The sequence below is a fragment of the Spea bombifrons genome, chromosome 1 (assembly GCF_027358695.1).
Source record: "Spea bombifrons isolate aSpeBom1 chromosome 1, aSpeBom1.2.pri, whole genome shotgun sequence".
NCBI lineage: Eukaryota > Metazoa > Chordata > Amphibia > Anura > Pelobatidae > Spea > Spea bombifrons.
Window position 1 is genome coordinate 29,485,092 of NC_071087.1, and position 16,299 is coordinate 29,501,390.

The following is a 16,299-nucleotide window of genomic DNA, read 5'->3' on the forward strand; positions in this document are numbered from 1 at the left end:
ATCTTTGAGCCGGGCCATTTCAGTGTGCCCAACAAAACCATATATTTTTGAAAACTAGACACACCAGGGTATTTTAAATGTTGGTATTTTAACTCTTTGCATGCACACATTTTACCACCAGAATTTTTTCAAAGTTTGCAGTAGTATTCTTTTGTGTGTATTTTTCCCCCACACACCTATGTTATGTATGAATTTACAGCTCCTGGTATATGACGCTGTCACACGACACCCCAATATGTGTTCAGCAACATCTCCTGAGTACAGTGATACCCCACATGCATGGGTTTGTCATTTTTGGGGGGAACTAAAAGGCCGCATTTGGTACGTGTGCATTTTTCTAATTGGAAATTAGATGTGTGGCCATCCTTCCCCCCGTGTTAATTGGGACGTTGTTGAACCCGGCCAATTCAATTTACCCCATCAAATCATACATTTTTTAAAAGTAGACACCCCATGGGCATTTAATATGCCAGTATTTTAACTCTTTCCAATGTGAGAATTGTTTTAAGCTAATGTGCTAATTTTAGGACTTGCTCACAAAAATATATTTTTTATATATATATATATATTTTTTTTGCCTTTTTAAAAAAAAAATAAAAATTTTTTTTTCAACTTGAAGGTTCCCCTGATAGTGACATCAGTGGGAAATTATTTTTACATTTTACTGGTTTTTTTTACTATTTTTTTCTAATTATTATTAATTTTATTTTATTTTTTAATTTATTTTTACTAATCACACTGTGATTAGAAAGCTGGGCTCCATTGACTTGTATGGTTGAATGCAGTACCTGTATTCAACCTGCAAGTGGAGCCAGAGTTCTCTAGAGGGTCTGGAGACCGTCTAGCGAACTTTTTCACCTTTATTGTATTTTTTTTCCCGGGCCGCCGCCATCTTGCAGATGGCGAAGATCACCGGCAGCTGCGGCTGTAACCGCTCTCCGGAGCGGTCACAGTCCATCCAAAGGTAAGTGTTTGGTGTCGCTGGATGCCTCCTGATCGAGGCATTCCAGCGACACCATTTAAGTTTAGGAGGTGATCGTTGATCTACTAAGATGATCTACTAAGATAATTTTAAAAATGAAATAAATGCATACATATATACTTTAAAAACATAGGAACATATGCATATAAGTATGTCATTATAAATACCACATAATTAGAGATATAAATAGCCAATTTCTACAGACTCATTTAAAATGTTTATGCTCTTCTTTTCTGAATTAGTTTTGTAATTGCACATCTAGAATCTGAAAAATCCAATGGTAAACCTATAGTATAAAATTCACCTTAACAGTGTTTACTAGTTACCAGTTTCATGTAGTAACGTTCAGTCCTGTCCTGGTGGCCATTCAGATCACTTTAAGGAGAAAGCTAACAGCCCCCAGAAGGCAGATGAACAGAAACTGGGATTTAACAAGTAATATTGCAAACGACAATCCTGTTGAGATGCAAGGTTACTGGTGAAAGTTTCTGTTCCTTGACATTTGTCAGTATCCATCCCCTAGAGTGCAGGTGGAAGGTTTGCTAAAATTAGAAACAACTGTTCTGAGTAAGTACCTGTTGCAAAAAAAGTGTCCATTTTGTATTGGTTCATTTATATCCTACCTGCTAATTTTCAACAAATATGTGAATCAGATGTTCACCACATGAATTTTTTTTGCTTTTACTACCCATCAAAAAAGGATTTAGGGAATTTCGACAGGTCTCTGGTAGAACCATAGGAAATGAGTTGGAAAACATTATTAAACATTTGGTAACACTTTATGCTATGAGCTTCAGCACTGTAGATGCCTTGTACACACTCTGTAAATATCTTTGGAAGTCAAGCTATATCATATGAGGGTATTACTTTAGTTGTGTGATGTGAGACATATCAGTTGCTGTAACACTATATAGCTTAAACAATGTAACATTTTAAGTTCTAGGTTCACATTCGACAAATATTTATTTATTTAATTTTTTCCACTGGGTCTCATGCATGGATCATCAAACATGATTCATTGTGCCTCTGAGTGCCGTATTGTGGGTTGTACATTGCCTCCCTTCGTGTTCTAGATTAATCTGTTTGGAATATCCCAGACAATTCTTGGAATTGATGGAGGCACTTGCCATGAAGTGTATTGCACATAATTTCTGCAGTCATGTGATGTATGAGCAAAGTAAATGAGCTCAGGACCTCGTATAGTTGGATGATACTGGCCTGCTTTATGACAAGTGTAGCTGGCTCAGGCGATGGTAGCTATGAAATAGGTGATATGCTACCTGTAGTGTTCTCTCTCCTCATCTTCGATGTGCCTCTCAGAATGTCTTGAAAGCAAACGTTGTGGCAATGGCATATTAGGATGGCCATTAATTGTGCCATTCAACTACATTATGTAGCATGTTGCAGGAAATAATGCATTGCAATGTAGGTGAGCTGTTTGTGTCCCAGGGTCTGTTTGTTCAGGTAATGTGTGTGATGTGTCTCAATGTGATACCGAGATGTGTAAAGGTGTTTGGGGAAGTTAGTAGTGAGTGTAGTGCATTTGAGTGTAGGTATGGGTGTCTTGTGTAGTATATTTCTAAAGCTGTTCCAGTTCAGAATTTCGTGGTTTCTATGCAGTTGCCTTTTAGTATGACCAATAATATCACATTTTAACATGATTAAATATTTTAAAGCCCATTCAATTGCTCTTCTAATTAATTTTCCATGATTCTATAGTGATGGTTTTAAAGGTATGGATTTGGTGACCACATAATGCTTTTAAAAAGCTTTACTGGATAGCAATACAGTTTCCTGACATGCTATTTTTGGTCTTTGTTGCACATAGCCCATTGACTCTAGCCCATGGCAAGAATACATTGAACTCCTTCTTACACCTATGAGCATTTCAGATGTGACAAAATGCATCAGCCACTGCCAAGTGTTTGAACCATTGAACGCTTATGCACTGTACCGAAGATTAATACATTCATAATTGTTTGCTATCATAATGTGCCATTGATATTTGTACCTCTTTTTTACTGATCAGAACCATTTAATAATTACCTCTAAAACAATTCCATTGAATATCCATATTTATTTGGGTAGGAAATTAAAGGCCCTGAAATAAAATATTTGAAAAATGCTAGGAAAAATTTATATTAATAAAAATATTTTATGTAAGTATATTTTATTTCCTATTTAAATAAGACTGAGAATCCTACCAATTACCAGCATTATTTCCTCAAAAACAAAACTACATATAAATAAATGCACAGTTTAAGTGAAAACTGAAAGTAAATAAACACAATATGAGTAGTAATTGTACTAGATAATATGAGGAAGACTTACCAAGAAACCTAAGGTATTTTCATGCTGTAGCTAGTGTTGGGTTTTTGACTTAGGCTGCCTTAGGTAGCCGACCCTGAGACTTAAAATAGGATGTGCACATGAAGATAGAAGACCCCTACGAAATAGAGGTGCTCGGGAGACTGAAGAGCTGTCCTGAGTCATACCCTTCAGCACCCTTCACAAATGTATCACTTAATAATAATAATTTCATCCTCATCTCTACCCCTTGATGTTGAATTATGAAGAGTACAATATCATTAGACCCCTAATAGAATGCTATTAAGTATCTGACAGCAAAGTCATTAGTATTTTGCCCATGAAACATGATACAATATAAAACATAGATACATACCCCCTCCTAAAGATTATTTTGTATTATTCAATATGGCTGTATACAATGCTTGAGTTGTATGACTTGTGTGGTTTAGTTTTCGATATAAAATACAAATTTGTCTTCAATGTGTAATCTATTTCAGATGCAAAATTATAAGTTTTATGCAAGTTTTAAAATATATATGAAAATAAATAAATATCTGAGCAATACAAATATATGATATAGTTCTGCCTCTTTTTGTAAATGTATTTTTCCTTTCTGTATGCATAGCACAAGAATATATCCTGCTGTACACCTTTGTATGTATTATTATGTATTATGGTAAGAAGTGGTTGGTAAGTGCTAAGATGCCAAAATTGGGAGTGTTGCTGTTAGAATCTATTCACTAAAACATGTTGCAAAGATTTAAAAAGCTATTGAATGAGAAGTCAAGGAGGATGGGAAAGTAAATTGAATGATTAGAAACATCTAAATTCACAATATCATGAATCTGTCGGTGTTACAGGAATGCGTTAATAATAACTGTGAGCCAGCCCTTCAAAAAATCAACAACCAAGATCATTGATGCATTAACTTTTGGTTCTAACTTTGAAAACTAAGGGGACTTTGGTTTACAATCAGCTGTTATAAAATACTTATTGATATTTAAATTTTACACAAAGTACACATTTTGCACATAAAAAAGTTGTGCGTGCTTATAGAAGCATAGCTGTTTTTAAAAAAGCTGGATTTGGAACATTGTCATTCAACTAAAAAATGTGAGGGCAGCAAGAGTACATTAATGAAAATGTACGTTAATAGAGGAGCTGGCGCATGACCAAAACATTTCTCCGTATCTTCAGTTAGTTGTAAAGTTTCCAGCTTTTCACTGAGGTTGACTACACAGAACATAGCTTTTTTCTTGCTCACCCAGTGACCTTAGTTTGAACCACATGAATCAAGTAGCTTCTTCTGAACTCAACTGAAGATCCTCCATACTCTGTTTCCTTATACAATGTTTAACTGGCTTCTAATGGAGGCACTCCAAACTATCCCAGGCACTTAATCACTGTTGTCTTACATATTTTTGGGTTGCAGTTTGTGCTATTCTAATATACCCTCATAGCATCTCTGACCCTAGTATGACATTATGCTTTGGTGATTAATTATTATTAAATGACATTCCAGTAATTAAATGACTTCCATGTCCACATAAAAAAAATTGGATACAATAGCACAATTCAGTTCGATTAGCTAAATATACAAAATTAGATGCGGTAATATGCCATTTGTCACGGCATAATGTTTTGTCACTTCATGAGGATATTGTTTGGTAGCTTAATATTGGGTGAAAGTCACCCTCACATTTCAGATATCACAGAGGATTCTTAAACTTTAATTTCCAGGAGGACAATTAGGTTTAAGGGATGGTACTTTAATTAGGTACCTATAAATAATTTATTGTTAAGCCATACAAGAATATGTGTTTTTTATCTGTACGTTTTACAAATATTAGAATTAATATTAAGTTAATGCTCAAACATTATAAGACTTTAGGAAAAATATTACTAAATGTTACTAAGCTTTGCAAAAAGGATAGTACTGGATGGGGGTTTCCGGTCCACCAACAAATATGATCAAATCAGCAAGGGATGAGGCTTGGTAAGAAGCAAGCAGAGATAAACAGGAGTGGGAAAGGTACAAGCAAAATTGAGGTCTAGGTACATGACTTTTCTGCCTTAGGAGGACTCTAGGTAGTCCCTAGGGAAACTCCCTCATAGGTCATCAGAGGACATTGTCAGTGTGGGAAAAGCCTGTAGTAAAAAAAATGTAGTAAACACAAAACAATAAACATACTAGCCAATAGAACACGCCAATAGCACAGCAAAGGAAACCTGCAAACTCACCTTGCATGTGCCCATACCTGGGAACTTGTTTTTTCTCAGGTCTCTAGGTCACGTTCATTAAACCCCACTGTCTTTTAGTTTCCTGCTTTTTTATGTATCTTCACTTTTGTTGAGATCTGGTGTATGGCATTCTTAAAAGGCATCCTTAAGGACAGTAAACAAGTATTTATGCAGTTTTTCCCAAAAGCGTATTCAGTTGTATATTTACTTGAGGCCTAACCAAGGGCATTACCACTAATTATGCCTTGTTCCTTGTACGGCATGTTTTCTTTGCTAAATGCTACGACATGACATCCCATTTCGGCACTCTGAAGCATGTGTGGGAGAAGAGATACTATAAAGGCTGTACTGTTACGCCCAGTTACTCTGATTTCCCTCGACTGACACTGGGCATACTGAGAATGCACTTGCAAAATATGCAAAACAATTGCACATTTTGGAAACATAAAGGAAAAACTTCTCTGTAACTGTAAGGAATCTGAAATTAGAGTTTACATACTACATACAGTTTTATCAGTTATAGAACATTATCATATACCAACATTTAAAAAGGCCAAAACTAGAACTGTAAAAGGCAATATATTTTTTCTTCAGTTTTTGCTTGACATCTCTAATACGTTTGGTGTAAATAGTACTAAAAACTGAGGTCACTGAAAAACCATCTGAGAGAGCTACAGGATCCAGCTGTCTTATGAAATGCTATCAGAGAGGGCTGTCTGTTCCATTCAACCATATCCTTGAATCTTTCCCAATCCTGAAATCTAGCCCGAAACTAACAACTTGACTATTGCAATCTTCACAAAAAAAACTCTTGGTTAAATGTCCTTTCCCAAAATATTAGAGAAAAAATTATTTCGTATTTTCAACCCATTTGTAAATAACTGCCAAAAGTTCAGACAATAATATATTTAAAAACTAAGCTTATGTTGCAGCTGTCATGAGACAGCTGGCATCTCTGCACATGCAGCACCCTGAACTGAACAGAGTTTGTGCAGCTAACCTTCTTCTTCTTGCATTGCAATAGGTTTGGTATGGTGTTGATACAGAGGTAAATAGGCAGGTAAACATTTAGACACCCCCTGCCCTGCTGTCTTTAAAGAAGATGCCACATTGAGTAGCCATACCATAAAAGTCCAGATAACTGCATAGAGTAGACAGAAATATCCTCTTTCATATGGTTTTGTTTATTTTGTAGGCCCATAATCACTAGTTTATTAGCTTAAATAACATATTATTCCCAAAGTGGAGGCAACCATCATTAGAGGCTTAGATAGACTATGTCATCACCAGACTAACTCAGGGGGAATGGGGGAATTGTCAGGCTCTGGTGGTCTCCACTACATATCCTGAATCTTCAGTATTTGTGTTTTAGTATGTAATGCGGTTATACACACACACCATGTGAGGCTACTTGTTCAGTTAATTGCGATACTTTTACCACTTTGCAACTGTATACATACTTGCATCTTTACACATAACTTCGAATGCACTTGAAGCTTTTTTTATTACATGATAACACAAGTTCAATATCCTTTAGTGTTTTTCAAACTATCATGCATTCCTTATGATTAAATGTTAAATATAGGCATATCAGGAGGCCAAGAGATAAAGTAATCATCTATATCTCCAGTATTTGGCTAATGTCCAAATATGAAATCTGAGTAGCACTGAAATTTCTTTACTCCATTTTTCAGATATGACAGCCATGATTCACATACATTTCCTGTTTATTAAAAAGATATCATAAAGATCAGCTGTGCTTTAACCCCAATTCAGATGCAGGTGGTTGTTTCAGATGTATATGAAATGCTTTGCACACATGCTTTGCAATTCTCTCTCTTCTTTGATGATTTAATTCCAGACATAAAAGAGGGGTCATTCCTCATCTTGTTGTTACCTTACAATAATAATAAATAGATTTAAACTAAAAACTTAATTTTGTATATACATTGGTGTCATTGATCACTTGCTCTTCACCTGTTGCAAAACTATAACCCTCGTAATCCTAAAATAGAATGAGTCTAGTTGAATGCTCTTCAAGGATCACAGGAATTCCAATCTAACACCAAAGCCAAAAAGCTGGTAATGTACAGAAAGTTAGCCAAATAAAGGTAATTATTACAGGGAAAAGGCATTCTAGCAGCGCTAGTGTTCTGTGAGCCAAGAAGAAGTGTGCAGTTGGAGCCAGGGAGCACAACATGACAGCTGTGTATTATTAAGGCTTGCATAGTAAAGCAGAAGTCTGTTTAAGCTTAAACTAAGTCCAGTGGTATATGGAATAGAAGATATGCATTTGTATGGCGTTTGGGCTGAAAGGAAGTATCTCCTTCAAAACTTTTATCAGAATTAAGTTAATGTATTACAATAACACATACTTTGTGTCTTTTGTGCACATTTCTCAGATTGAAAACCACTTTACGCAGTAATAATTTGAGTGTTTCTCATGAACACGTAATATGTGGTATCCTAGGGTTTGGGCTAGACCCCTTAGTTTCAGTGAAGTGCAATGTCAATGCTACAGCATATGAATACATTTTAGACAATTGTATGTTTCCAATTTTGTGGCACTGGTTTGGGGAAGGCTCTTTCTTGTTCCAGCATAACTGTACCCCTGTGAACAAAGCAACCAGAACACTGTCCAGCCTTCTTCAGCCTGACTGCACAAATTCTCTTTTTGCTGAATGGGCAGAAATTCTCAGTGATACACTCCAAAATCTTGTGGCAAGCCTTCCCAGGAGAGTGGTGTCTGTTATATGGCGCAAGGAGGGGAGTCCATATTAACTACCATGGTTTTGGAATGGGGCAAGTTCATATAGGTGTCATAGGTCTCCTTCTGGGAAAGTGGTTTCATATAGTGGCAGGTCTAACTACATGTGGGTGCAAGGCTAGCCACACAAAGCCTCTTGTGGGAGGGTATATGAGCAGCGGGGCATGAGCGAGAACCTGGCATGGCCAGATGCTGTTCCCCTGCTGGGAAAAAGAAGACAACTGATCTGGAGACCCTTGGAAGCAGAGCTTCACCTGTAGAGACTCTGGGTCAGAAGAGAGTGGGAAGGAGCTTATTGAAATCTGTAAATAAAATTGCATAGCATACTATACTGCAGCATGTAAAATTTTCTGGTATTAACAATAGCAAGTACATGCAATACCATGCATTTATGTTCATGGCATAATGGCAGTTTTGTATATAGGTACATCCTTGTGCAAAGTTTGAGAAGTGGATTATCACTATAGTAGTCTGCAAAATGTTTCTGTTGATGTTGTCATTTGTGTTAAGTCTTACCATCACTTGCACGCTAACACATGTCACACAAATCAACTTATTTAGTAATATGTGAGCTGTTTGCAAGTACATGTAAGCAAGACAAGCGTCCAACATTTTCTAAAATAGACAATATAAAAAAAATCCATTAAAGTAATAAGTAAATACATTAAAATAATGGGTTTGGTGGACTACGTTTTGATTAAGGGGAGGGAGTGATTGTGTCCTCTTCTTGCCTAACCCTGTGTACAGTGGGTTGAGGTGGGGTAACTGAATATCTTGAAAGGATTATAACAACCACAAATACCGAGTATCGAGTATAGTAGGGTATAGGAACTGTTTAGAAAGTCAAAGAAATATCAGTGGGGGTCATAGAAACAATCTGTGCCACCTGCTGCATAATCCCTTCCTATTTGGATGTAGGGCAAAGCCTACACAACATCCTGTACCTCTCCTTCTCCCTCATTTGCTCTCCTGAAGGGGTTTACCTTGTACAATAGAAACAAAAAAAATGGCCACTGATTAGTTCAGGGATCATTGATTGGTCTCACCGATCAATAGCGTCTGACCTAATCTGATCATCATCCTTATCACTAACACGATACACTAACTGTAACCAAACCTTAACATATAACCGTACCTTTTGGTTTCACTATCCACTAACAGTACCCCAACACTGCTCCTTATCCCCTAACCCCTAGATATAACCACTAAGTTGTTTTGTTAATTATTTGCGTGATAGAGACCAAAAAACATAAAAAATGCAAGAAAAAAAGAGACTCTAACATCCTGATACATGCAAAAAATATGAAAACACATCAATATCACGGATTCCTGGTATATATGTAGTTGCGGCAATTCAAGTGGTAAAGTAAGTGGGGTATTTTTGAGGTCATTGGGTCAATTTATGGTGGTTATTTTGCTGTTTAGAGGTAATCATGAATTAAATGTTTCTTTATGGTTTAATTGTAAAAAAAAAAAAAAAAAAAGGTGAAACCGATTTGCACTTGCGTGATTTCGGGTCTCGTGTGACTGTCTAATGCTGACAGACCACACATATGTATAACATTATGTGCTCAAGAGAAGTGAGAGGTACATTGTGACGGAACCCTCCATCACTGGGACCACTGGAGAGGCCTGACTGCCAGCCTCCTCCCTATTGACTATGGGCCCTGGATTTGTAAAGACTTCTGTGGCTACCCCCAGCAGTATATCATGTCATCACTGGCTGAGGGGATTATCTCTGTCTGCCAGGATCTGCAACCAGGGAGTGACCGCCATTGTTTTAATTTAATATCAGACCCCTCCACCCCATGGTGCATTATTATGTTGTCCCCTTCCCCCGAGTTCTGGGCCGGGGGGCAGGGGGGCAGGCCGCCCGAAATCTAATCTAAACGGCCGGATCGGCTATTAAATGAAAAAAAAAAGTATTAAAGCAGCGCCGGCCGGCGGCATCAGCACCCAGCGGCCGTATGCGATGGCCGCCAAGTGATGGGAGCAGCGTGAGGGGTGAAAGCTCCGCCCCTCGCACTCACCTTTCACCCCTCACACTGCTCCCATCACTATGTGGCCATCAGATTGTTGGAAATCGAATCTAAACGGCCGCTGGGTGCTGATGCTGCCGGCTGGCGCTACTTTAATACTTTATTTATTTATTTTTGATATGGCAAGCCGATCCGGCATATTAAATAAATAAAAAAAAGGATTAAAGTAGTTCCGGCCGGTGGCATCAGCACCCAGCGGCCGTTTAGATAAGCTTTCCAGCAGTCTGATGGCCGCATAGTGATGGGAGTAGCGTGAGGGGTGAAAGGTGAGTGCGAGGGGGCGGAGCCACTTTACTTGACTTAGGCTGCCAGCCCTCTCCTTTTAGGGGTTGTTATTCACAACAATCATTTGGTGCATATTTTTTGTGCAAATTTCTCAGATTGAAAACCACTTTACGCAGTAATAATTTGAGTGTTTCTCATGAACACCTTATGCTAACTTACCACACATATGTGGTATATTTTTGTTCCGGAGACATGGAATATTATTTTTCTGGTGTTTTCTTTATTGTTTCACGTATGGTACAGCATACATCCTCAAATATGCCTGGAACAAAAACAGATGGGGAAACCAAATCAACTGCGTGACGCAACCCTCCGGTGCTCAGTCATAGACACCCCAGTGTAAGTCCCGGGTAGTAGCGGAGGTTGCCTGAATGCATTGCATGCATCCCACAGATGTCCACTGGCTGCCTCCACTTCACACCAGGCAGTCTGGAGCAGGGGGACAAGTCTAGGAGTACATTGGTAAGTCGGGGGGGGGGGCATATAGAGGGGGTTTAAGGCATGTCAGGGGGGCAGACTGGCAAACAGGGGGGATAAGGCATATCTGGGGGACAGAGTAATAAATAGGGGGTATAAGGCATATCAGGGAGGCAGAGTGGCATATCAGGGAGGCAGAGTGGCATATTGGTATAAAGTATATACGGGGCAGAGTGGCATATTCGGGATACAGAGTGGCATATGAGCGATACAGAGTGGCATATAGGGGTAGAATGGCATATCTGAGGGGCAGCGTAGCAAGCCGTGGAGCAGATGTGCATAACTGTGGGTCAGGTTGGTAAATAAAAGGAAATAATAACAAAAAAATGCATAGTTTTTAATAAATATGAAAAAATAGTCTACATGTGAATTAACATAATCAGGGTCATCTTATAATATATATATATATTATATATATATATATATATATGTAAAGTGAAAACCTTTAATGGAAATTGTGGTTAAACAATAGGATGCAGAAATTGTTGTAAATGTCCTGGACTCCCAGGGGAAAAGTCAGCCAGACTTTTGGCACTCAAAGGGTGCAATCTGAGGAGAAAAAGTCTCAATCCTTATCTTTCAGACACCATTCTCCATTTTCAACCAATACCACAGGGAACTCATCTTTGGCTCATTGAAAGGGCTCATCTTAAGGCCCAAAATATTGTTTAACAAAAAAGAGTTGCAGAGATGAAAAGCCAATCCCTTCCAGAATGAGGACAGTAAATTCTAAAATGGCTGCTGGCTGCCCAGCTGCTGTGCACGTATACGCTCCTGTGTATACATCTTGCATCTTGAAAATGTATTGCATCTTCAAATTGCTTGCAGTTTTCAACACAATGCTACTGTAAACAGTTAATTTAGTGAGTGGAAATGCATGTTGACAGAAGTGACTTTTGCAATTTGAACTTTAGTCCAACTCATGCACATTTTGTGGCAACTCGCATGCACTTGCTATGTAGTGAAATCTATGTTATATTAAATATTTTTTTCAAATATATGTTTTCCAGAAGGTATAATAATCTAAACTGTAACATTCTTCATGGAAGTGTAGCAAGATACTAGGTTTTAACAATGATGGTCGCTACAGTAGAATATAGTCCACACAAAAATGGAGTTGTGTCACAGCTTAAAAAGTCCTTTATTTACTGTTTCCAGTAGTGAGGTAAATGATATCTGTTTTTAAATGCACAGTAGTTTCTCCAAAAAGGAAATTTGTAAAGATAAAATGCTCAGAAGCTATCATTAGAAGTCAAGCTACTACTTTTAAAAGAATGTGAAGTTATGTGAAGGTTATCAAAAAGAAAATATGGAACATTAGATAAGGCTACTCATGAAGAGGGATTATTGTGTTCATTGTATCTTGTATAAAAAGCTGTTAAATTCATAGATAAAATATAAAGAAAGAAAAACAGGAATTAGCAAACGAGGTTACCATCTTAACACAAAGTTTATCCAAACTGTAATTGGATTCATTTTGGTTGAATACTTATTAATTGAATGTTGGATGGGTGATTGGCATTGTATGTCTTGACCTCATCCAGTGAAAGGTCCATTTTCTCTGTCCTAACAATTTTGCCTATGCTTTTGAATTACATTTAGTCTTTTTCAAAATGTGAGTCTTCTGGGTCTATTCACAAAGAAGTTGCGTGGTCAGCTATTTTAAGGGTAAGCGTGAGGTATTTATGACAGTTGTGCTTTTTGCTACGTTAGATGGGCACTTTCTAAAAGATACAAGGGCCATCAGTTCCCATGTTAATTCAGCACTTATAGACAGATACTGGACCACATTCTCGTATAGCTTTGCTATATAAAATATGCCTATTCCTTAACGTTTTGTCAGATTATAGAATCAATTATAATTTAGTCATGTTGTTTTTTTTAATAGCCCATAGTTGGTTTTGTGTGCCTTGTAGCCAGTATTCCTCTTCTGAAACATATTGCCCATTTTGTCATGGAGACAGTATGTTTCATCCAATGCTTAAATGATTTATTAAACATGGAAAGTTATTTATTGTAAAAATCAGATAGTTTGTTACTGTGTGCATACAATATCTGTAATAACATTTGTTGTTAATAAAATTATGGTTAAAGCAAAAAATTGGGAGGACAGCAGTCATGTGTTCTTTAGCAGACTCGGACTGGACATCTGGCAAACTGGGCAAATGTCTGGTAGTTGGACCAGATGGCGCAGGAAACTTACCGATCCACCCCCTCATGGAGTAGATCCACCTCATGGAGTAGATCCAGCCTTTTAAAGTTCTTACACTTGCGTAGCAGTCTACAGCATGTACATAATTTATCAGCCGCCAGTCTTTGAGTGCCAGGGCCAATTTAAAGTCTATCCCACCTTATTTTTATTCCTGAGTAAGTATAAGCAAAATCATTGTACCAGTTGTGACAAATGCTGTATTTTGCTACAAGATTACCTTTGAGGAACAAAAATGACTTTGTGTTCATGAAAGGTTAGGAGCAGGGCCTCACCTAATGTATTGGCTTGTCTCCAGGGCCGGCCTTAGGGGTGTGCGACCTGTGCGGCCGCACAGGGAGCCATGGCAACAGGGGCGCCTGCTCAGGACTTAAATTAAAGCATCGTTTTTTTTTTGTTTTTTTTTAACTTTATTTAACATCCTCCATATTAAATAAAGTTGTTTTAACTTTATTTAACATGGAGGATGTTAAATAAAGTTAAAACAAAAAAACAAAAAACGATGTTTCAATTTAAGTCCCGGACAGGGGCGCCCCTCACTCCCCGTGACTCCATCGCGGTGCCGGCGTTTCATGCTGAACGCCGGAATTATTCCAGTGCTCAGCTGTGAAGCACGCACCGCGGCAGATCGGGAAGACGGACGCCTCCCGCTCCCACCGCAGGACTCCGCCAACGAGGTAAGTAAGGATAGGGAGAAGGGGCAGAGGAAGGGGGTAGTGAGAAGGGGGAGAGGGGGGGCAGTGAGAAGGGGCACAAATTGTTCTACAGTATATAAATAAAAATAAATAAATAAACAAATAAATAAATATATATATATAGGTTTATAATGTATGACGTTCACATGCAAACAGGGCATGGTGATTCATGTTATTAACAAACTTTATCAACTGGCTTATTTACAAATTAGTAAACACCCTCTAAGCCTACACATTTTCCACCCAATCTTACACTTAAACATATACTTTATATATTATATATACAAATAGTAATGGGAGAGATTCTTACATTATCTTCTCTCTATTTCATGTTTCGCTTGATTTGTTTACTTGGGCTCTTGCTTATCGTTGGGAGTCCAACTGTAACTGGAAATGTTTTGGCTGTTCTTAGCACAGCAGATAAACGGTTTAGCTGCAACTATCTCACAGGAAAATGTGTGGAAACATTAAAAGGATGCTTTAAATATCACAGTAGGGCATATTATTATATATACTCTATTTTGTTTCCGTGCCACATTCAGCCAGATAATAAGGAAATTGTGAGGTTTTTATAGGGAAAAAAAATCTTTATTTTTATAAATGAGTTATTGTAGCTTTTTAGAGTCATACTGATGCCAAAGGACTACCAGGAGGCAATACATGTGTGAAATGAAACTTTCTACAGTCTACATGATCGTTTCATATCAACAGGCTGCAGCCTTCCCGGCAAATCTTAAAATACAGCACTAAATGTATTTGTGATTATCTTTTGCACTTCAGTGTAATTTAGAGTTATGTTATATGTTTCTAATAATCTATTCTTTTTTCAATTGAACCTTTGGAAGAACAGCTTGCATTTATAATCGGTACAATTTATCACCTATCCCCAAAGTACTCTGCCGTTGAAATGCCTGACATATATATTAGGTGTTGTGGATTTAGCAAAAATTGAATTATAAATTGCCTTGCCAGCTTTTGCCTCTGGAAATAATGAAAAAGTGAGTCTAAAGAGCATTGCATTGAAGGATTTATTTTTAAGTGGCTTTTGAGAAAAACACAACTAACACGGATTGATCAGACTGAATCTCAATAAGTTAATGTATACTTGGCCTCAGCAACATAAAACGCTTTAAGATTTGTAGATGAAAGGCTAAACTGGTTGCATGGGAATTTCCATAAAAATAAGCCTATTGAGTAAAGGATCAACAGGCTCCACGATATACTCATGTTCCAGGAAAAGAGTCCCAGTAACATGTGCAACAGTGTTGCCCTTTAAAAAAAAAGTAAAAAAAGAAAAAAAACTTAAAATAAATGTCATCCTAATGTTCTTTCTTCCTACCTCCACGAAATATCAAGTCCTAATAAATAAAAAAGATTTCCGCTAGCCTTTTACAGTTACAGATCCTAATGGCACATCATAAAAGGACTTTTATTAACAATGGTAATGGCTCGGTAAAAGATTATTTCGCTGAAGCATTTAAAAGGTCAAAATACAGCTTGGTGAGTAACACTCAATCATTAACCAATACCTTAACCACAACAGTCTGATAGCTTATGTTCTTTATAGCTAGTTTAAAAATGGCCTTCGCACAATAACATAGCCTTTGTTAGATAAAGAGACGGGGTTCCGTTCTTGAGCAAAATTATTTTTCCAAGATGCTTTGGATCAAGCAAATGGTATAGCATTCATGGCACAACATATTCTTGTTGTAAACCTGGCACATGTTAACTAAATCAAATATTATATATGTAGCATATGCTTCTTTTATCAGGAGCGAGATCATTTTTCAATTTCAGCATATATCCAAAAATGGAAGGTGGCAAGAGCCTACTGGCTTTGAGAAATGTTATATTATTAATAGAAGATGATGAGTTCTATGCTCCCGTATTTTGGTGGAAAATATTATTAATCTGAATTAACATGCATGCAGGAATTTAAAGAATAACATCAAGTGTTTATCAATAACTGATATGACCATGTATTATATTTTGTCTCCTGTATTTAGAAGATTAAGTTAATTTAAGTTATATGTTTGTTTTCCATGACCACATCAACGTAAAAACTTACTTAACAGCAAAATTAGGAATTAAAATTGGATGTTTATTATGCTTCTATGAATCTCACAAAATATGCATGTCTAAAAGAAGCAGGAATAAAACCATAATGGATCATATTTTCTGTCGAATCAAGTTGCAAGTTTGTACATTAATAAAAGTAATAAAACTTATTTGAGACCTTGTAATAGATGGACATGCAAAAAGAGAACATGTATTTCCCTTGCATTATTTTTCAT